This window comes from Protopterus annectens, chromosome 7.part0 (genome assembly GCF_019279795.1).
Source record: "Protopterus annectens isolate FY-2018-M chromosome 7.part0, PAN1.0, whole genome shotgun sequence".
Lineage (NCBI taxonomy): Eukaryota > Metazoa > Chordata > Ceratodontiformes > Protopteridae > Protopterus > Protopterus annectens.
In genome coordinates, this window is record NC_056739.1 from 291,858,537 (window position 1) to 291,882,866 (window position 24,330).

At 44.1% G+C, this 24,330-nt stretch overlaps 1 protein-coding gene across 1 annotated transcript in view; it reads right to left on the reverse strand.

Annotated features, from left to right (window-relative positions):
* DSTYK (dual serine/threonine and tyrosine protein kinase) overlaps positions 1-24,330 on the reverse strand; it is a 1,161,378-nt gene that overhangs the window by 687,007 nt on the left and 450,041 nt on the right. The window lies entirely within an intron of this gene.

Consider the following 24,330-nt stretch of genomic DNA (forward strand, 5'->3'; position numbering starts at 1 on the left):
GCTTCTTTTAGTCACCTGAAAGTTCAGGGTCTTTGGCCTTCCCGTCGGCAGTCAGACCATATCAGTATCAGAGATAACAGCTCAGATTCTGGCCCTTCAAGCTTTTCAGCCCATGTTCTCTCCAGGCCCCTTTAAGGTGTACACAGACAACACTAGAATGTACACATGTAAGCAGAGAGGCATGAAATCTTACCTCTTCTGTAGAATGGCTCTTCAGGCTTGGGAAGTGGCTCTCTGTTATCGGTTAACTCTTCAGGCAGTGTACATTCCTTCAGAGTACAGTCTAGTGGTATACTGAGCAGGTCCAAAACACAAGATCACAAATGGATGCTTCACAGAGACTTGTTTCTAGACATTGTCCATTGATGGGGTATTCCTCAGACATTTTTGCCTCCACTTTGAACAGGCAGCTTCCTATCCTCTGTTCCAGAGTGGCATGCTACCTGGAGTAGAAGATGGACACCCTTTTCCTTGGAAGAGGATCGATCTTGGTTCCCCCCTCATAATGCCTCTGGCCAGGAACACTCATCACGAGTTATCTCACCGATTGGATCTCCTCAAACAGGCAGGGGGTCTCTCATCCATCTTCACTTGTCTACTCTTCAGCTGACCCTTTGATAGGGTTTGATCCCTTTCAGATGCCTTTTGCTGAGGACTTACTCGGGGTTTTATGGGATATGAGGAAAGCCTCTACCAAGAAATCTTATGTCCAAATGGAAAAGATTCTGTCTGGTGCCATGCTTATAGATTGAAACCTTTTTCAGTGGGGGGTGGGTCCCTCTGGCCCCCTCATTTGTATGAGTTGACCCAGTCTGCCCTGGGCTATTCTGTGAAGGTCCATTTGTCAACTATTTTTGCTAGTCTGCTCTTGAATCCTCCTTTGACTTGTTTTGAGGTCAAACAATTTCTTAAAGGTGTTCTGCCTATTAGGCTTCCAAGGAAACCTCCTCCTTGGGACCTCAATTTTGTTTTGGAAAAAATGACTCTGGCTCCTTTCGAGCTTGCAGATTCTGCTTCTTTGCAATTTTGTACCTGGAAGAATGTTTTGTTACTGGCTCTTAATTCTGCTTTGAGGGTTTCTGAGTTCCAGGCCCTTATGGCCATTCCTCCTTTTTGTGTTTTTTCACAGGGGCAGGGTTGTCCCCTCATACTAATCCTCCTGTTATTCCCAAGGTAGTAAATGAGTTGTCCTTGAATCCTTCAGTACAACTCCTTTCCTTTTTCCCTTCTCAGTCTGCTAGTGAGAGAATCTTGCATACCTTGAATTTGCAGACAGTTCAGGTACTGTTTGAATAAAAATAAGTCTGATAAGCTTTTTTTCCTTTTCATCCCAGGATATTGAGTTTGGCTGCTTTATATGGAAAGTATCTCCTCCTAGATATCCAAGGCCATTTCCTTTTGTTATTTTCATTGCAAATTTGACCACTTCTGTTGGAGGTTATTCCATTAGGGCTGTTGCCTTTTCTGGTGCCACCTTCAAGGGGTTCGATACTAGTTCCATCCGTAAAGCTGGTACTTGGTCTTCAGTGCATAACTTTACTAAGCATAAGTTGGATATGGTTTTTAGGGACAGAGCAGATTTTTCTCAAACCATTTTGTGCATTTGCGAAGGGCTCTTCTCAGCCTTCCACCCCCCCTCCCCCATTTTGAGCTTTTTTTTACGCTCTGTTTTGGATACTTCAACAGTGATGTGAAAGGACATAGTACAGTTGTGTTGCATCTTACCATAACAGTAGTTCTCTTCACTGTTGCAATATTCGCTCCCTCCGTCTGACCCCATTTTGTTTGTGGTTTTTTTGTTTGATTCTTTTCTTGCTGAGGGTTTCCGCTCATTTTTCCTTCTGGATGTACATGGACTTTGTCCTTGGGAGACCGTTCATTCTGGGTAGCTGTGACCATACGTCCCTTCTATGTCCTAGATTCTATGCAGGGATAAAATGTGACCTATGGTGCATACAAGATCATTAGGTTTTTATCTACCAGGTGAGCATTGGGATGCCCTGGGCAGGGGATCTGTTCTGTTTCAGTTAGTGGAACAGTGAAGAGAAGGACATCTACTTTTATGGTAAGATTTTATTCAACTGCTTCTGTCTGGAACAAAAAGCTTTTATGTATGTTATCTTTGTGTAAAGCTGTATAGTTTTAATTATAGGGCCATTGCATTCCTCTTTCCCCATCAAAAATACTTAATTTTTTCATGCTTATCTTCTACATCTAATACAAATCTGCTGTCTTGTTTCAGACCCATCACAGTGCAGCCGTCACTCTCCTTCACTTCAGCACTGTAAACCAGCATGTGAACAAATAGTGACCTATCGCACCAACATTTACTCCCTAACCTCTCTTACAGGTCTCCCTTAATCCTTCCCCTCCCTTACATGGCTCATTGGATACTTACTTGGAAGCCAACAAGCAGTCAAATGGCAACAGGAACTCTTCCCCTCTTCCATTTGCCATAGGTGTCCCTCAGCCCTACTTTAGAGCCCTATTTCTCTTGAATATTTTTACGAGCAAGCTTTACACTGCAATAGACCAAACTAATGTACAATATGCAGATGACCCAACTTTAATAGGAACCTGTCTGTGTAAACCTTGTCTGTAGATGACTTGGTCTTGAAGTAACATCCCAAACTCATGTGTAATGGGGAAAAAGCGCTTATGGGTAGGTGGATGAATGTACAGTCCCCAAAATATCCCAACTCTAATCTCTAAAATGTCTTTCTTTTCTGTTGAAACCTAGCTGATAAATTTTAAACCTGCTTCTCTATACCAGTGAAATGAAACTGATGCTCTTCATCCTAAAACATTAACTGTCTATCTTGGTTACATCTGCAAATACAAAAATTGAGGTAGTACCATATTGCTAAATTACTGGGCATTGTAACAGTTGACAAACTTAAATTTGATAAATATAGTCTTCTAACAACTAAATAGCCAACAAAACCTTTGCTCTATACACAAGGCCAAACAGTACTGTACAGATCCAGAAGGAAAGAAAAACCTCATCCTGTCTGCTTCCAAACCTATTGTATTCCTTAACTGTCTTTACTAACCTAAGTAAGCTCTATATTAAAATCCAGACTAGTCTGCTGTTGCAACAGAATAGTTAAATCTACAATGAATACTACACAACTCACCACTGACAAGCTTTTAAAAAGGCTAAACTGGCCAGAACTTCACTACCTAACACATTCTCGGCTTGTTATGGCTTACAAAATTATGTATTATCCTGAAAAATTATCTTTATTAAATAGACTGTATATCCCACAAGAGACCTCCATTCTGGTGACATATTTCTACCAAACACTAGTAAAACAAATTCTTTAGGGCCTTCCTGTACTCTTGTTAGATTTCAAAACTTGACCACCATTCATATACAGGTAAAAATGACTAACAAATTCACAAGCTGTAACACCCATTTCAAAGAATATTTTGCCCTGTCCTGGTCATTCTGATGTTCGTTCCCAGGTTGAGACATCTAGTGAAAACACAAACTTATTACCCGTCTAACTTTTTTCCCATCCTCATTACATCCCTAACAACATTTCTTCCTGCACTTGAATCAGTGCACCTCTGTTCACCTCTCCTAAATGCTACTTATCCTTCTCTCCTTAACTGCCTTATCAGGGTCTATATCACATGGTCAAAAGCTAATGGCGAACGACCAGAACTTCGAAAACACCAGAACTTGCTGTTGTTGTGGGGTTGCACTACAGTGTAGTACGATCTGTCGGTATATATATTTAACGGGGGGAGAAGCCCCCTAAAATTGCAACTTTGAGTTCCGGTCTTTTTGAAGTTGTGGTCGTTCGCTATTAGCTTTCGGCCATGTGATATAGACACCCCCCCCCCCCCAATCCACAGCTCTACCCATGTCATGGAGTCGCTATATACCAAAGTCATAAACCTTCTAGATACTACATATAGCATCAAGCAGCCTATATAGAAGTTATCTGCCATGGTCTCACTCCAGTGTTACCACTATTCTATACAAAACCAATATCTCTTCTACATTATTTAACTTCAGTCATTTGAACTCTGTCCAAACTTTTCTGTACTGAAATGCAAGAACACCAAGCTTCATTAGGGTCTTCCCTTCTACAGCGTAAATCCATTTTCTACAAGATTTAAAAGCTACCAGATCAGTGCAGACTTGTTCATGTTGTAAATACTTTGTGTATACTTGCCTTGTAATTGTTTTTTTCTCCAAGAATTTTTTTTTTTTTTTGGGCTGTTCTTTCAAATTCAGTTGTACTGTGGACTGTACTGGTGGTCTGCTCTCTTCTGCTGAAAAGCTGAAAAAAGCTCTCTGACTTGTGGTCAGCATGGTCAGCAAAAGTAAATAGATAAGGAGTGCACGCATAATTGGTGACTTTGCTTTTAGCAAATAATCAAGTTTGTCTTGTAAATATTCATTTCAGCATTCAACTTTCTGGATCACCGGCAAGAGCAAAACTTGGTGCGATGGCATAACTTAGTAGTAGGACTTGGGAGACCTGGACAAATGTGATTTAATGCTCCTGTTAAACGGCAAAACTGACAGTCTGGGAGTGGTCATAGTTATGCTGAAATGGCAAAGTAGCATTCCACAACTCCTACTCCTACTCCTTTTGTATCCCCCAACCTGATTTTGAAATTCTATTCCATCAAAGGAGCAAAAAATGAGAGCTGAGTCCAGGGAGAGAGGAAGAGATGAGAATGATAGCATATGAATGAGGTTCTGTTCTTTTTTTTTTTTTTTTTTTTTTTTTTTTTTTTTTTTTTTTTTTTTTTTTAGAAGGATTTTAAAAGGTGAAGTCACTTTTAAAGGTCAGAAAAAGTATTATCCTTCCAGAACAAGTAGTATGGTGGGTCTGGTGCTTGCTGGCAAGGCTGGCTGGACATGCTCACCAGATGTCCAACTTCTAAGCTAGTCACCAGTTCGCCGGTACTCAGTGAGGCGCTTTCGCAGCCCCTGATAACCGCTACTTCAGATTCGCAGGCCTGTACTGAGACCCATTCGGAGTCCGGTATGCCAGGAAATGCTTCAACTGTGGAACCTGTGGATGTCTCTAGCTTGGATGTGCAGGCACCAGCATCTGGGGGTGTATTCAGGCCTACTGACTTGCATATTAAACCAATGCCATCCTCAAGGCCTAAAACTCGGTCTATGCCTAGAAAACCGATGCCCAGACCGCATGGTCAGGCCTCTATGCCTAAAAAACAAATGGCTGAAGACCTTATTACTTTAATCAGGGGAAGCCAATCTTCCTCCTCTAAGAGACCTAGGACTGAATTTGCTTATGATTCTTCTGCTCAGGATTCTGAAATTTGTTTCCTGTGACCAGGATTTACCCTTCTCTACCTATGAGGATTCTGATGCAGAGGACTCCATTCCCTCTGCTTCCCTCCAGAGGATTTCTCTCTTGGTGAAACCTTGCATACTCTTAAGGAGCATTTTTTCTGGGAAAGTCAGGATTACTCTGATTCTAAAAAGAGGCTTGGGGATTTCTTACTCCTGCCCCAACAAAGGCCTTTAGCTATCCCCCCTGTACTGGACATTGTTGTTGCCTTTTGGAATCTAGCTTGGCCCCTGACTCCTTACCTCCTGCTCCCAGAAAACTAGATAGATATTGCAGGGTTCCTGACCCTCTTAAGTTCCTCTTTAAAAATCCTACTGCGGATCCCGAGGCCATTTTACAGGGGCTCAAGGGCATTAAGGCTACTACTGCCAAAAATCCTACCCCCCTCTGATAGAGATTCCAGGGCGCTGGATAGATGGGGTAAAAAGGTATACACTTCTTTAGCCTTGGCCATTAGGTCCTTAAACTACCAGTTTCGTATAGTATCAGCAGCATATTATTGGATTGCTTAAACAGAAAATTATGTTGATTCCTGACTGTGCTGAAAATAAGGATTTACAAGATTTAATGCATTCTGCTTAACAAGTTGGAAAACCTACTTTGCAATGTGGTTTTGATTCACTAGAGGCATCTTACAGGGCTGCTGTCACTGCTCCAGCATGTTCTGTTTTATTGTGGTGACAAGGTTTAGGTCCCTAGAGCATGTAGCTCGGAGGGATTGGGATTTCTTTAAGTGGAGCATGTCCAACAGCTCTGGGTTTGACATAGCTTTGTATGTTAGGCAGAGATCGCCTCTGAGTAGGCAATATGCGACAGAGTAAACCTGGAGTTTTTTGAGACTGTCTGTGTAAGGCATCTGTTTAAGGCCATTAATCCTCTTTGTGAGGTATTTTTGCGGCCTTTCCAGTTGTCTTGTGAGGTACATACCAAATGGGGCGTTTTACTCTATAATGGGTCTGAGTGATGAGTAGAGGGGAACAATTACCTCTCTTTCTGGATGAGAAACCTTTTGTGATGGTGTGCCACATAGAAAGATTTCCTGACCACTGTGACAATGTGATTATCAAAGGAGAGACTACTGTCCACCTGTGTCCCAAGGTCTCATCACACTTTTGGTGTTAAGTAGACTGCCGCCTATGTGGAAGTTCATGGGTACTGAGTTTTTACCAAAGGGGATGACAATGCACCTTTTGGCATTGAGCTTGAGACCATGGCTTTGACACCAGGCATCTGTCTCAGTGAGGCCCTTTTCTAGTATGTCCACATCATTAGGAGTTTTGATTTATGGCTCCTAGTTTGCAGTCGTATGCAAATTTAGTTGGCCAAAGACCTTCTGTGTTGGCCTGTACTTCCAGGAGAGGACCCAGGACTGAACCCTGTGGTACTCCACTTGTCACTGGTTTGAAGTCTGATTTGGAGGCTGCTACTTTCACAGTGTGGATTATGTCAGTAAGCCAGTTGGCAACCCATCTTGTGACATAGGGATTTATACCTAGTTTAGTGAGTTTATCTATAATTCCAGAGTTGGGGGATGGTGTTGAATGCCTTGGCGAGATCTAGATAGGCTGTGTGAAACCACCTTACCTTCATCTATGGCTTTGTTGACCTACTTCAAACAAGTCTGTCAGATTTAGGAGACATGATCTGCCTTTTACAAACCCAAACTGTGTGGGGTCCAGAGTTTGGAGATCTCCATTGTCGTTCAGTTCCATGATACATTCCATGGCCTTGCAGAACAGGCTCATCAGGCTAATGGGGCGGTAGTTCCCAGCATCTGTTGTGACCCCCCCCCCCCCTTTGTGGAGTGGGATAACAGTCGCGGTGTGCCATTCAGTGGGCACAAAGCCTGAGGTGAGGCTATGATTGAACATGGTACTTAGGTGGGGTGCCAGTTCATTCTGTAGTTTGTGTAGAAGGCAGCCTGGGATGTTGTCAGGTACCATGGATGCTGTGTTCTTGGCTTTGGAGAGTGAGGTTTTTACCTGATCAGCCGTGATTACAGGAACTTTGCATTCTTCCGGTATAAAAGTGGGCCCTTTAGGGGGTAGCACTGAACCGATCTGCCAGGATGTTGGCAATATCAGTTGGTTCTATATATTTAGTGTCATTGTGTTGTAACTCTGAGCAGATCTGAGTGCTGCATTAAGATTCTTGACATAGCTATAGAATGCTTTGTGGTTGTCTTTAGAATCAGTGGCGATTTTTGTTTTCATAACTAGCTTTGGAGGATTTTGAGGGATCTCAGCTTCTTACTGAGGTTGACCAGGGGTTCCTCCAATCGTGGGATTTTACTCTTTTTATGCAACAGTTTCTTCTGTTGAGTTTATGGCAGAAGACCACCAGATTGGCTTTGAAGGCATGCTTGGCTTAAGGAGCAATCTTTGCCAGATCATGTTACAGCTAAATTGCTGGATGATCCCCTAAACCAGGACCGCCTGTTTGACAACAAAGCAGAAGTACTTAAAAAGATGGAGGAAAAAGCTAAATCTATGCAAACTGTGAAAGGTTTCCTGCAAGCACACCCTCCAAGATTTAGTAGGCATTGACCCTCTAAGAATTGGTCCTTTCCTGCTACTTCCAGGGCTTCAGTCCAAACATAGAACCAGCAGAACACCCAGGCTTCAGTCCCAAGGTTACGCATAGGACTAAGCAGTGAGGGGCTCCCACTTCCAAAGAAGGGAGTAGTAGACCCCCCCATGGTAAACTGTCTTGGTGACTTAACTTTAAAACTTCCAAGCCCTTCTCAACTGACTGCTCCTTTAGCGGGGAAAGATTGCTCTGCAGGCAAAAAACTGGGAACTCATTACCCAGGACAAATGGGTTTTAAGTATAGTTTCCCCAAGGATACAGATGCCACTTCCACACATTACAAACGGTTGGCCAGACCTACCCCCAAATCCATGGGCAGAGGCTCAAAAGCAAGTTCTCTCTTTCTCCAAGTATAAGGGCTATTCAAACTGTCAGAGAAGAGGAAAAGGGGACAAGGTTTCTACTCAAGACTATTCCCTAGTGCCCAGAAAAGACAACTCCTGGCGTCCTATCCTGGATTTCTCTATCATTAACACTGTTTTTGTGATCCCAAAATTCAAGATGCTAACTCTTCACTTGCTTCCTATGCTAGGCAAGGATGCCTGGTTGGCAACACTGGATTTAAAGGAAGCCTACCTGCACATCCCAATCAGGGGATCTTGCAAGAAGATATCTACGCTTCAAAACCGGCTACAAGCAATATCAGTTCTCTGCACTGCCCTTTGGCTTATCTACTGCACCCAGGGTAATCACAAAGTGCCTAGATCCAGTCATTGCATTTTGCAGGCAAAGAAATTTTCAAATTATACCCATACCTGGACGGTTGTCTAAGGCAGAAAACTAGGGCATACTTTTGAATCATCTGGCGTTTGTACAAAAGGTGCTAACTTCTCTGGGGTACACCATAAATGAAAAGAAATCGCATATTGTACCCTGCCAACAAATTGTATTCCTGGGAGCAGGCTTGAACACAACTTCCCAGATGGCTTTCCTCATGCCAGAGAAACAAGTTCATTTGACATCTTCAAACTAATGGCCACAAAGACCCTGCTATCTGCAAGATGGCCTCCTGCATTCTCCTAATCCTATATGCGAGACTGCATAAGAGGAAATTACAATGGTATCCAAAAAGCCTATGGTGTAAATATTCTCAGGATCTAGAAGCAATGATTCCCATCATACCTTGCCTGGAGTTAGTTCCTTTGGTGGGCAGAGGCCTGCCACCAAAACAAGGGACTGCCGTTCACTCTACCCCCTGCCGCCCAAACCCTAACACTCATCAGACTATGCATGGGGGGGCTCACTTGGCAGGGAAGTGCATTCAGGGCAAATGGAACCCAAGTCAAATGCATCTGCATATCAATCAAAAATAAATTACAGAATGCTCTGACAGCCTTCAAGGACCACATTCTTCCAGGACAATTAATGGTAAAGACTGACAACACCACTGTTATGTGGTACATAAACAAGCAGGGGGGAACCCACTCATACTCTCTCTGCAGACTAGCCATGGGTCTGTGGAACACAGCCTTGAGCTACCAAGTGCACCTACAGGCTCGATTCCTGTCAGGAAAGCTAAATACACTGGCAGATGAACTAAGCAGAAATCTCATGGATCCAAACTAGTAGAAACTGGAACCAAAGACATTCAACATGTTGATAAACAAATGGGGGAGGCCAGATATAGACCTGTTTGCGCCCCCCCTTCTCCAGAAATATAAATTGGACAAATTCTGCAAAGGACTCCCCACAAACGAACTTGGAAAGTGGACACCCTGTCCTTCACCTGGAAAAATGCATCATTTATGCCATTCTTCCTCTGTCTGTCCTCTCCAAGGTACTACTGAAGATCAAACCAAGGACGATACTGATTGCACCAGACTGGCCACGCCAACACATGTGTACCCCCTCTTGTGCAGTGTCACTGCTGGCACTGCGGCACCCGCCTCAGACCCTTACCCTGCTGTCCCAGCAGGAGGGCCAGATTCTGCACCCTCCGCTTCAAACCCTGAACCTGGCAGCCTGGTTAATTACCTGATCTCTCTATATTACCATTCCTCAGTAAACAAGTGTTGGATGCAGTTCTGGAGGCAAGGATGCCTAGTACTAGAAAATCTTGTGCTGAAACATGGAAAAGATTCCATTTCTGGAACCAAACTCAGGGGATGGGTACAGCAGCACCCAATTTACCTCAGATTCTTCAATACATAACTGAGATGCTTCACAACGGCCTTTCCTTTTCCTCCAAAATTCATGCCTCAGCCATTTTCAGCTCATTGCAACATAGAACCACCCTTGTTCTCTCATCCACTGCTCAAGTAGTTCCTCAGAGGGGCCAAAAACGCAAGACCACCCAGGAGAGCCCCAACTCCAGCCTGGGACCTTAATTTTGTATTGGAAAATCTCACTCTACCTCCTTTTGAGGCAGCTGCAAGTGTAGAGTTGAAATTCCTTTCTTAAACAGCCTTCCTTTTAGCCATCACTTCAGCAAGAAGGGTGTCTGAATTGCAGGCCCTTATGACGGTGGAGCCTTTCATCATCCTTCATGTGGACAGTGTGTCCCTCAGGACCAATCCCTCTTTCATCCCCAAGATAGTATCCAGCGTGGCTCTTAATCAGTCCATTCATTTGCTAACTTTCTTTTCTAACCCACAGAACAAAGGGGAACATATACTGCCCTCCTTAGATGTGCACAGACAACTTGGATTTTACTTGGTCAGGACTAAACCTCTCAGGAAATCCGAACAGCTGCTGGTGGCATTTGCTGCAGGGGCAGAGGGGAAGGACATTTCAAAGCAAACCATTTCTAAATGGATAGGCCATTGCATTCATTTTTGCTATAAGCACCATGGAAAACCTATCCCACAGGGGGATAAGACCACATTCAACCAGGGCTGCATCTACCTCTACAGCCTTTCTCAGAGGTGTCCCTACCAGGGACATCCTAGAAGCTGCTACCTGGAGTTCTGTACATACTTTCACCAAGCATTACCATTTGCCAATTTTCTCTAAATCCAGAGCTGGCTTTGCCACTGCAGTCTTGCAGGGCCTTATAGCTGGTCATAATGCTATCTAATTTCCTCCTCCCATCCTTAGCTTTGGGAATCTACCCAAATGTGATGACTGCAGCAGTGAAACACACATAGTACAATTGTGTACACTTACCATAAATGTAGATGTTAGTGTATGCACTATTGCAGTCCTAGTTACCCTCCAGCCCCCTGACTTCTATTGGCTATACCTCTATTCTTGCTTACTATGTTTAAAGCTTTTTGGTGTATTTGCTTATTTTGGAGGTGTAACCTTGTATATATAATTGCCATTATGGGGGCACCTGACATCTGGGGCAAGAAACTGATGTAATGGCATCTGCTGCATGCTTTTATACCCCTCACTACCTGGCGTCATGGAAGATAGCAACCGACGCAGGACCCAAGACTTTGATAATCAGGCCGACTGAGGGCTACTGCAAGCAGGGAACCCAAATGTGATGACCGCGACAGTGAGTACACTCTAACATCTACATTTATGTTAAGTGTACACAACTGTACTTTGTGCATTCTGTCTGCGTATGACTGGTATATAGGAAAGATCTGTTTTGCATGCCAAAACTAAGCTAGGACAGAAGGACTTCTTCACAAGTTGACTGACGGATGTCATTGCGTTCCACTCCAAAAAGTATGGAGGACCACTTTTATATGTCTCCAGCAGCACGTTCCACTAGGCAGTAGCTACTTCAAAGGATGAGATCTGTGCTCTTGTGACTTGACCACTCTACATAGTTATGCAAGACTTGTGTGCCAAATGTGAACTGTTGAGGAAAATCTTCCCTCGGGGGCCATGAAGTAGACCACCAGTGAAGTTCTGCTGGCGACTGTCCTAGAGGTTGTAGAGTATGGAGTGGCTTATTCTAAATATGAAATTTGTGCTCTTGGAGCATTTGTAGAGCCTGGTGATCAGTGCCAATCTTCAACATATCCACCCGGGTTATCTCTGCCTGTTGTGAAAACTGAGGGCTAGTAGACACTAGATGGTAACACAAGGAGCTGCTTCATTCTGAGGTAGCATACTCTGAAATATTTGAAGATAAATGAAAGTGCTTTTGAGTATAGGTGAAGGGCAATAGTTGAGATGGGCAAAGCTTTTGATGTCTTGTAGGTATGAGTCTTAGGATGGGTCCTCCAGGTCTGTAATTACGACAGCTATGTAACATTTCATTTAAGAATTGATAATGGCCTGCTGAGTGGTTTTGTTGTTTCACTTTTAAAACAAATTCATACTTCATATCTTTATGTACCTGAATACTTAGCCTAGTACCAACCTGTGAACCTATCAGCCCTAGGGCCTATACAAGCCTAGCCATAATTCCCCTGGCTATTTCTTCCCACACTCTTTACTTCCCTGGACCCCTGTCTAGCAGGGCGACTGACGTGATCCCCGGAGTGAATTTCCTTTCTCCCATCCAATTAGAAATGCAGTTTAGATTGGTATAAAAATACAATATCTGCAGCATTTAGTGAGTAAGCTGGTCAGAGTCACTGTCACTGGTGTAGTAAGCTCTGTTAAAGTATAGCATATTAAACTAATGTTATGTTCATTCTTGCCCTCCAGTGACAAAACTAGCTGAATCTGAATCGTGTTTTATGTCTTGCCTGTTATGCATGTGTACATACATGTATACAGATATGTCCATATATATCATTGGAGGAAATAATTAGAACTCCAAAGTTGTAAAACGTTTTTACTAGACTGTAAAAGCAACCATGAGTTAGTGATTTTAACTTGCAATTAAGACTTCAGACTCCTGGCATTGAGAAGGGCCAGCTTGATGTTTTATTATTTACTTTGTTGGTTAGGTTGGTATGTTCTCTAGATTATCTCTGTCTAAAAGACTGCACAGTATGGGTATAAAAGACTTGGCCCAGTATGTGGAAGTCCTTGAAAGAGAAGTGTTGGCCACATTCTCAAAGCAGATGGTCAGGGATTTCATCCCATGTCAACCTGTACTGGCCCCCCTGCTTTACCTCCAAAACCAACTGTTATCACTTCTCAAATGGAAATGGTTTGGTTGGGCAAGGGTTTGTTTTAATTGAGCAAGTGGATCTTAATGCACTGCCTTAGGCTACCATGTGCTAAAAGGCTGGGGATCATAGACCATCTCTCCTTGCTGGCAAGTGCTATGTACACGACCTTGTGAGAAGGTGAGAGGGAGGATGGAGATTATGCAGTCAATTGGAGGCTGTAGCAGATTTCAGCGTTCAAACCTTTGAAGCAGGCATTAAGTCTGTACCAGTTCATACAATTTGCCTATATCAGAGCAAACTTAAGCTTAAGGCTAGCTGGCTGTCAGTTGCTCAAGTGAGGAAGGATTTTTTTTACACTAAGGAAAACTTCACTTGTGCACACGGACCACTATTCACCTATGGCAGTGGTCTGCTTAGCACATCTGTTCACAGTATAAAGCAGACAACAGAAAGTAAGGATCACTGGGGGAAAAAAACAGCTGCAGTTAGAGCACCTAGAAACACTAGCACTCTGTATACTTACTCAACCTGATACTGCCTTAAGATGGACCACCTACAGCAGGCCTAAAGCAAGCCAGATGCCCACAATGCAAAGAGTGAAATTAAGTGGGGGTGAGAATCAAAATGAAGTTACAGCTGGATTAACTAAATGAGTTTTAGTGCAGTACAAATAATGCGTAAAAACTGCAGTTTAATTATGGAGTGTAGAATATTCAAACCAGTTTGTGTAATGTTTCTAGCAGGAGCAGAACAGTGCAGCTTCCTGTAGAATTGACCTGCAGTTGGCCATTTTAACACAGCCCTGATGAGATCATCACAGAAGAAAAAAATTCAGTAAAACCAATAGGTGATAAATGAATTTCTTAAAATTTAAATTAAATTATTTTACAGTCAGTAAAACCAAAAATAAGATGAGATCTACTGGAGTTACTTGTCATTAAAAGGATACAGCATGATTACATTAGTTCAGCATGAATGTTTACACGAGTGCTTAATGCTTGAATAACAGTATCTACCATGTTAACTATTGGGAAGTATGTGGAATGTATGCTGTAAGGAGGAAGTGTAGTAGAGCAAAAAAGTTAGTGGTAAACTGGTTAGATTACATGGCTTTCACAAACCTATCTAGTGTACCTGTTTCCATAGAGATGACTTGCAGATGAATACTGAAATTGTGATGAATGTGTTGGTGGGTGGGGGCTCTATCTTTAAAGTTTTTTCATATATGAAAATGCTGTTCCCATACATTTTTAAGAGAATGAAAACTGTAAGATTTTCTTTTGTTTTTCCCTAAATATTTAAGTAAAGGAGAATGTTTTACATTGTGTGGAAGTTTATAGGCACTCAGATTTTACCTAGATGGACAGGATATCAGGCATTCCATTTTTGTTTAATTTTCCAAGAAGTCTGGTGAAGTCTAAAAGCTCACTTTGTTTTGAGTAGATATATAAATACAGACGTAAGTATTTCAAGCACTGGCAATGCCCTTCTAGCCTGTCAGTATACCAGAACAGTTGATCCTATAATAAGTGTCCAAGCCTTTCTTAAATGTATGAATTCTGCTCATATTTAATGTAATTTGATGGTGTTATTCCATGCATCAGCTGTTCTGAGATCCGGTTAGTACAGTTCATTCCTGTATACAATTTTCTACATAGGTTGTTGAATCTCTCTACTTATTTTTGATAACCCCAAACTTTCCCAGTGGTGGTAGTTGTGCCCACCACTGATACCAGTATGTGATAGCCACCAATATGCATCATCCCCACATAGGGCCAGTAATCAAGGAGCCTGAATCCTCACCACTGACAATGGAGGGAGATGTGCGCTTGGAGTACATGTGCACTTGGAGTACAGATGGATACTCTCAGTATTTCCAGATGCAGACCTTGCATAAAGTACAGTTTCCCTTAAGAGCGCACACAGCCTGGTGTCTGGATGTCTGTCTGTCTCTCCCTCACGTTCTCCAGTAAGACGACTCCTGGTACAGCTGTAGAGTCGGGTCCTCAGCCGAGTGTCCAAGCAAAGTCCTCCTGCACCCTGTCTGTAAACCCAGTGCTGTCCCTGCTCCAGTACTGTGACAGCTATGTTGTATAAGGAAAAAAACATATGCAGTTATGATCTGGACTTGATGGTTCACTGTCACTATAAGTAACCAGGTGTGTTGCTGTGTTAATTTGGGAGTGGTGTACCAGCATTTATGCCCAATTTTTTTCTCTCTCCCGTGTTAATCTGGGGAAGACTATAGAACCGATATCTAGCCAAGCTAAACATGGAAATAAAGTGCATGAGGAAAGTTGGTAAAATGTGGATGTGCAGGAGAAAGTAGATTAAAGAGACCGACCAGGCTAAGAAGGAATACTGATTGGCTAACTAAGAGTAGTTGCAGTAGCGAAGAACTAAGCATCAGAGACTCTTATCAGCTGTTGGAAAAAGACCCCACAGATGGCAGAAAAACTCTACTAGGTTACAAGGCAGACTGAAAAATTAAGATCCTCTTCATAAGGGATGGCCAGCAACAATCTGCTCACCAGTTCATAGGATATGAAAGGCAAATGGAACAAGTACTTCCAGCAGCTTCTGAATGAAGAAAACTTCATAGAAGCTGTACTGACTCATAATGCCTACGATGAAAGGAGGAGCCAATCTTGTAAGAAGCAAGAACAACACTAGCACTAAGGAAAATGAAATCAAGGAAAACTGCAGGCTCAGATGAGGTTACAGATGTGTTGAATTGTGAAACCGCTGTTGTGGAACAGAATCCCCATCCATGTAAAGCAAAGTTCATTCCTGTCCATTTTCAAGCACAACTTAAAGCTATGGATGGAAAACAGAAAATTTACCCCAGGACAGAGGCAGTTCCTGGATACTTTATCCCCTGCATGGGTCACCTCAAGTTATCTATGGTATTATCCCTGTTCTCATTAGGGGGAATATATAATCGACCATGAGTTCTGCAAGGCCAGTCTATAATCAAATGCGAGAGAGGTTATTTTGAGTACAAAGAGGGAAATTGGCTAGGCTTAAAATGGCCCACAGAGGCCACTAACCTAGTATTTGTCTACCTAAGTAGTAGTAGTAGAAAGTAAGGTGGGAGATGAGCAGTTTGGATTTAGATCAGGATGACTGACCCAATGTTTGCAATGAGATATATTTGAGAGGAAGCTAGAGATGAGAGAAATTCTAAGTGGGTATTCATAGATGTTCTTCGTGTTTCACTGTTTCAGTCATCACAATTGGGATATCTGCCTGCAGGTACCTCTGTCGGCCCGAATGCCAGAGACTTGGTATTTCTGTCAGTTGCTGTCACTTCAGAACTGACGTCAGGTCGTCGGGGGTATAAAAACAGGCAGCCGATGCCATTATACAAGTTTTTTTTTTTCTTGCCAAGTAGCCCAAAGCAGAAGCAGTTTGCACAAGCTCCGGTCGGCCGCTACTCTAGTTTTCGTTTCAGAATTTAATCCTCTTGACGTCTTCTAAAGCTAAGTACCCCGTTGAGGATCCTTTTTTCTTACTCTAACAGATGTCAGAAAAAATTAACAATTGTCTCGCCTGTGGAAAGCCAATACCACACCGAGATTTTCATTCTTAACTGCGTCACCTGTTGAGGCCCAGACCATGAAGTACCTAGCTGTCGTTTTTGTGCTTTGTTCAATGCCTGAACTATTCGTTGTCGGGCCCTTATTGTTGCTAAATACTTTGCTCTCTATCTCCGTATACCGAAATGGCTTCTGTAAGCCATTAAGTCTACTGATCTTCCAAAAAAAGTAAGGATAAAGACAGACCGCACAGGTCCAAAACTGTCGACGACTCATCCATTAAGCTAGTCGCCAGTTTGCCGGTACTCTGGGCTTTTGCAGCCCCTGATGCTCGCTTCGATGGATTTGCAGGCCTCTACAGAGACCCGTTTGAAGTCCGGTATGATGCTTCTTTGACTATGTAACCTGCGGATGTCTCTACCTTGGATTGGGTCCAGAGCTGCTGTGCAGGCACTGGCTTCTGAGGAATATCGGTAATCCGAGGAACTTCAACACAAATCAACTTCTTTTGCGTCTTCAGTTCTTTATAAAACTACAGAGTTTTAGGCCAAAAGTACGAGCTACGCCTAAAAAGCCGAAGACCCTAACTCAAGCACCTGCTTCCTTGCCACAATCTCAAATGCTTAAAATTGCAGAAGACCTGTTAATGTTGATTAGGGGAAGCCGGCCTTCCCCTGCGTAAGAGAGACCTGACCCCCCAGTAGCTTTAACTGACCAAGAGTCCAAGACTGATGTTTCTGAATATGAAGACGTGCCTTTATCTGTTTGAGGATTCAGATGCAGAGGAATCCATTCCTTCTGCTTCCCCTCCAGGGGATTTTTCTTTTAGTGAAACCCTAAATACTTTGAGAGAGCATTTCCATTAGGAATGCCAGGATTATGCACAGTCCAAAAAGACTCATGGAATTTTTAGATTTGCCACAGCACAGACCCTTAGCTATCTTTCCTGTTGTGGATGATGTTTTTATGGAATCCAGTCCAACTCCTGATACTTTACCCCCTGCTCCAAGTAAACCAGACTGGTACTACAGAGTCCCTGACTCTCAAATTTCTTTTCAAAAATCCTACTGTTGACCCAGAGGTCATCTCCCAAGGGTCTAAAGGCAAACAGCAACTGCAGCTAAGAATCCCACTCTTTGGGCAGGGATTCCGATTTTTAGACAGATGGGGCAAAGAAGTATACACCTCTGCAACCTTCACCATTAAGGCATTGAATTGCCAGTTCCACCTGCTGAAATCCCAGCAACATACTATGGAACTTAGTGAGCAAAAATTATCGGTCTTTCCTGACTGTGCAGAAAATAAAGAATTACAGGAGCTTATGCATTCTGCAAGCCAAGTCCGCAAACCTACCCTGCAATGTGGGTTTGATGCCCTAGAAGCATCTTGCAGGGCAGCAGTCACAGGTTCTGTACTTGGAAGGCATGCTTGGCTTAAGGAGCAGACGTTGCCAGACCATAATTACTGGACGCTCCTTTGAACAAGGACAATCTGTTAGGCACCAAAGCAGAAGAGGTTTTAAAAAAGATGGAAGAAAAGGCACCAAAGCAGAAGAGGTTTTAAAAAAGATGGAAGAAAAAGCGAAGTGCAGCCTCAAAGACTCAGTAGGCATTGCCCCTCGAAACATCGGTTCTTTCCAGCCCACTCTAGGCCATCTCAAACTAGACCCAGGGGAAGTAGGACCCCCCCCCAGATTAGTCTCAGGGTATGCAGAGATCTAAGCAGTGGAGTACCTCCACTTCTAAAACACTGAATGCTAAGCCACCCCCTTAAGGAAAAAATTCACAATGACTTATCTCCACTATTCTCTGCCCAATTGCTCGTGCCCCTAGGAGGAAACTTGCTCACCATGCATAAAATTTTATCTCCATCACCAAAAACTGATGGGTGCTTAACATAGTATCCCAGGAGTACAAATTATTTCCACATGCTGCCAACCCCAACAGGGTTCCCAAACCTTCCTCCAAACCAGTGGACAGAGGCACAAAACAAAGTTCAGTCTCTGCTCTCCATAAGAGCAATTCAGCCTGTTCCTGCAGAACAGATGGGTCAAGGGTTTTATTCCAGACTATTCCTGGTACCCAGAAAAGAGGGCACCTGGCACCCAATCTTAGACCTTTCCATTCTAAGCACCTTCCTGGTGGTACCAAAATTCAAAATGCTCGCCATTCAGCAACTTCTCTGTATGCTGTCCAAAGATGACTAGTTAGCCACCCTAGAACTAAAGGAAGCCTGTCTGTACATCCCTATCGGGGACTCGTGCAGGAAATATTTACGTTTCAGGGCAGGATCTATGCGTTAGCAGTTCTCTGCACTTCCCCTAGGCTTATCCACTGCTTCCAGAGTCTTCACAAAATGCCTGGATCCATCCATTGCCTATTGCAGACAGAAAAATATTCAAATATACCCTTACTTGGATGATTGCCTGATTCAGGCAGCCAGTCTGGAAAAGCTGTTGCAGCATCTGACATTTTGTAAAGGACCTTCTAACCTCCCTGGGATACACTACATCAATGAAAAGAAATCAAAACTGGTTCCCAGTCAAAATATTGTATTCCTGGAAGCAAGCTTGGACACAGTATCCCAGATGGCATTCCTTACTCCGGAAAAACAAGCCCATCTAACAGGTTACTTCGCACAAATGGCCACCAGAACCCAGCTATCCGCAAGGAAAATCCTGCAAGCTCTAGGGTTCACAGCCTCTTGTATTGTTCTAATTCCATATGCCAGACTGCATATGAGGAAACTGCAATGGTACTTAAAAGTCTTTGCCAACATTCTCAGGACCTGAAAACCATCATACCTTTTCTAAGGACGAGTTATTTGGTGGGCAGCAGCATACAACCTAAACAAAGGACTTCCCTTTACACAACCCTGCGCCACCCAGACCCTAAGCGCAAACTCAGACTATGCCTGGGGGGGCACATCTGGACAACAGATGCATTCAGGGCCAGTGGAACCAAAGCCAAATTAATCTGCAAGTCAACCGAAGAGATGCTAGCTGTTCAGCACGCTCTGACAGCTTTCAGATCCGTACTCTCCACCCCGACCCCTGCTTATAAAAACTGACACCACCACAGTGATATGGTACATCAACACCACCACAGTGATATGGTAAATCAACAAGCAAGGGGGAATCCACTCTGCAGGCTAGCCATGACCTCGTGGAACACTGCTTTGGACATGCATATCCACCTGCAAACTCAATTCCTGCCAGTCAAACAAAACTCCCTGGCAGACTACTTAAGCAGAAATGTCCTAGACCCATACGAGTGGCAGTTGGACCTCAACACCTTCAACCTTCTAATCTAGAAATGGGAGACTCCTATGATGGACCTATTTGACTCCCCCTACAATCACCAGCTCAGCAAATTCTGCACCAGGACACCTCACAGTAGGGCCTGGAAAGTGGATTCCGTATCCTTCCAGTGGGTAAACCTCTCAATCTATGCCTTTCCCCCTCTGCCTCTCCTAACAAGAGTTTACTAAAGATAAGACAGGAAATACCAAGGGCAATCCTGATTGCCCCAGACTGGCCACGCCAGCACTGGTACCCACTCCTGTGCAGTCTGTCACCGGTGCCACCATGGCACCTTCCCCAGATCCTGACCCCTCCTCACTCAGCAGGAAGGACAGATCTTGCATCCGCAACTACAAATCCTGAACCTTACAGCCTGGCTTATTCCTTGAATTCTCATCCAGTGGCCAGTCTAAGCAAGCAGATGTTGGATGTCATTTTGGAAGCCAGAAGACCCAGTACAAGGAAATCCTATGCTAAGTGGAAAAGGTATTGTTCCTGGATTCACTGTAAAGGAGCAGACACAGCTCTGCTCTCCTTAACTGTCATCCTGGATTACCTAGCAGACCTCCTCCACAGGAACCTATCCTTTTCCATTAAGATCCATGCCTCTGCCATCTCTGCTCATTACAACACTGAACCACCTCTCTTCTCTCACCCTATCATCAAACTGTTCCTGAGAGGGACTAACAATCTATGGACACCAAGGAGAGCCCCAACCCCTGCGTGGGATCTTAGCTTTGTGCTGGAAAAACTCATGCTACCCCTCTTTGAGCCTGCAGTGTCAGCAGAGTTAAAATTCTTCTCTTGGAAAACAGCCTTGCTTCCATCACTTCAGCTAGAAGAGTGTCTGAGCTTCAAGCACTTGTGGCTGTGGAACCCTTCATTATTTTTCATGCTGACAGGGTCTCCCTCAGGGCTAACCCTACCTTTATGCCTATAGTGGTATCCAGTGTTGCTCTTAACCAATCCTTCCATTTGCCAACCTTCTTCCCTAATCTTCAAAATAGAGGAAAGGATCCTGCACTCGTTAAATGTGCACAGACTGCTCAGATTCTACCTTGAGAGGACTAAACCCTTCAGGAAATCTGACCAGTTACTAGTAAGCTTTGCACCAGGGGCAGAGAGCAAGGCCATCTCCAAACAATCCATCTCCAAATGGATAGCACACTGTATCCTTTTCTATTACAGACACCATGGAAAACCACCCCCTCGGGGGGGGTCAGAACCCATTCCACTAGGGCAAAGTCAACCTCTACAGCATTCCTCAGGGGAGTCCCTACCAGGGACATTCTGGAAGCTGCTACTTGGAGTTCTGTTAACATCTTCAAGCATTACCGCCTGAATTTCTTTTTTCCAAATCCAGGGCAGGTTTTGCAACAGCAGTCCTGCAAAGGCATATTAGCCAGCCTTCTTGACTGCCTGCACCCATTCTTCAGTTTTGGGGAATAAACTCAGATGATGATAGTGTTTCACTGTTGCACTCCTAACATATGGGTTATCTGGCTCCTGGTAGCCCTCAGTCGGCCCGAATACCGGAGTCCTCTGTATATGATGTCTGCTGTAAACTGATGTCAGAATGCCAGGTATAAAGGGAGGCAGCCGACGCCATTTCCTCACTTTCTTGCAGCGGAGCCCGAAGCGGATGTGGATACCAAGTTGAAGACTCATCACTCCGCATTGGGGCACACCTCAGGTGGATCATTTCTCCTCGCACCATTCATCTCCTTCCAACCTTCTGCACCAGGGAGTTTCGCAACAAAGCACGGAGAGTGGATGCTTTGTCCTTACCATGGACACAACTCTCAATTTATGCCTTCCCTCTTCTGCCTCCTCTTCCCAGAGTGCTGCTAAAGATGAGGGATGAAAAACCAAAGACTATTCTTATAGCACCAGATTGGCCAAGGCAGCATTGGTATTACCTTCTTCGCAGCGTTTCTCAGGCTCAGCCTCGGCATCTTCCCCTGGTACCAGATCTGTTGGTTCAGGAAGGGGGAAAGTTTCTTCACCCTCATCTTCAAACTCTGCATTTAACTGCCTGGTTAATACTTTAAATCTTTCCCAACAGGTGGTTGAAGTTATTCATGAGGGCAGGAAGCCTAGCACCAGGAAAATCCTGTGCAGATAAATGGAAGAGATTTTTACTTTTGGATGCTGGCTAAAGGAGACGTCTTCTCAGGCTTCTCTTTCCCTCATTCTTTATTACCTAGCAGGGTTGCTTAATGGTGGACTTTACTTTTCTTCAATTAAGATTCATGCTTCAGCAATTTCTGCTCATTTCAGCAACCAATTTTTTCTCACCCCTTGATGAAGCAGTTCCTGAGGGGAGCTAGAAATCTTAGACCTCCCAGAAGAGCTTCCTACTCCTGCTTGTGATCTTAATTTTGTCCTGGAGAAGCTTCCTCTACCTCCCTTTGAACCTGCTGCCTGTGGAAGGATTAAAGTTTATATCATGGAAGACTGCCTTTCTTTTGGCTATTACTTCCGCCAGAAGGGTTTCGGAGCTGCAAGCCTTAATGGCAGTAGAACCTTGCATTATTTTTCATACAGATCGGGTTTCTCTGAGAACTAATCCCTCTCATGCCCAAGGTGGTTTCCAGTCTGACCCCTAACTAGTCTCTTCATCTGCCTACCTTTTTCAGTCACCCCCAGAATAAAGGGGAAAGGATTATGCACTCTCTTGATGTGCACAGACAGTTGAGATTTTACTTAAGTAGGACTAAACCTTTTCGGAAGTCTGAGCAGTTGGTTAGTTTTGCTCCTGGGGCTCAGGGTAAAGTTGTTTAGAAGCAAACCATCTCCAAATGGATTGCTCATTGTATTCACTTTTGTTACCTGCAGCATGGGAAGGTTCCCAGTCAGGGTATTAGGACCCATTCTACTAGAGCAGCCTCTACTTCTGCAGCTTTTTTGAGGTGTGCATACTAAGGACATTCTAGAAGCAGCTACTTGGTCTTCTGTCCATACTTTCACAAAGCATCACAATCTAACTTTTTCTAAATCTAGGGCTGGTTTTGCCTCTGCAGTTTTGCATGGCCTCCTTACCAACTCTTAATCTGTGACCCCCCCCCCCGTTTTTGTTCCTGGGCTTTGGGAATCGACCCAAATGTTAGGACTGCAACAATGAAACACTAAGAACATAGTACAGTTGTGTACACTTACCATAAATGTAGATGTTAGAGTGTATTCACTGTTGCAGTCCTGGATGTCCTTCAAGGATGCATCTGCAGTCCTTACAAATGGGTTGTCCTGTCGTCAGGCAGCCCTTCGGTCGGCCGGATTCCAAAGTCTGGGTCTGGCCTCGGCTGGTGTCGCACTTCACCCGACGTCATAGCTGAAGTTCTTCGGGTATAAAGGCGTCAGCCGACGCCATTTTCCTCAGTCTTTCTTGCGGCAGGCTCAAGCAGAAGCTGTTCGCAAGTGCCGGGTCGGTCAGATCCAGAGATTACTACTACCGAATACTACTTGAAGACTTCTAAAAGCTAATTACCCGTTGGGGACTCTTTCTTGCCTCAGCCGATGTCAGAAAAAGTGAATAACTGTTTAACTTGTGGGAAACAAATACCTCATAAAGATTTCCACTCACTGCTTACCTTTGTTTAGGCCCAGACCACAACGTAGCAGCTTGTTTAGCCTGTGCTTCTTTCAACCGATGGACGCTTAGACGCCGGGTCGGAGTTTGCTGAACAGTTTTTCGGCTCAGATTTTGCGACATAATGCCGCCGGATCCTCCAACTTCACAAGTTAAACGCCAAAGAAAAGGACCGACATTCGCGGTCCGGGGTTTCGCCGAAACCGCTGTTAAGCAAACCGAGTGTGTTTCGCCAAACCGAGCAAACTGTTCTAACTTCAGCCGAATCCATGACTACTACAGAGGCCCCTTCTAACCTGGTTGAATCGGCCTCTGAAATTCAACCTGTTACTGTGGTTTCACAAGAATTATCGGACACCATCCCTTTGGATGTTTCAACCCCTGCACGTGGTGCTGCTAGGCCGCCTGCAGCCATGTCCATAAAGGCCTTTGCCAGGGCTAAAGCAGCCAAAACTTCTAAGTCTGTGCCTGTTAAGGAGACCTAGAGCAGAGCCCCCTGAGCCAGTGTCCTCAGATGATTCTTCTGATGATTCAGACAATACAGACCATCCAGAGGCTCCTTTTTCTCCTTATGAAGACTCCGATGCTGAGGAATCTATTCCTTTTGCCTCTCCACCAGAGGAATTTTCCTTTGGGGAAACCTTACATGCCATGAGAGCAATTTCAATGGCAGGGGCAAGATTTCTCAGATTCAAGGAAAAGGCTTAGGACTTTATTGCATTTACCACAACATAGGCCTTTAGCTATACCTCCAGTTCTTCCTGTAGATGATGCATTTAATGATGCTTGCACTGCTCCTGATACTTTGCCTCCAGCCCCTGCTAAGCCCGATAGGTTCTACAGGGTCCCGGACACACATCACCACTTAGTCTCGGGATCTGCAAAAGGAGCCTTGTACATCTCCCAGGGGCCTAAGGCAGTAGCTTCGACCTCAGTTAAAAATCCTCTCCCCTCTGAAAGGGAATCCAGGTCCTTAGAGAGATGGGGTAAAAAAAGTATACAGCCT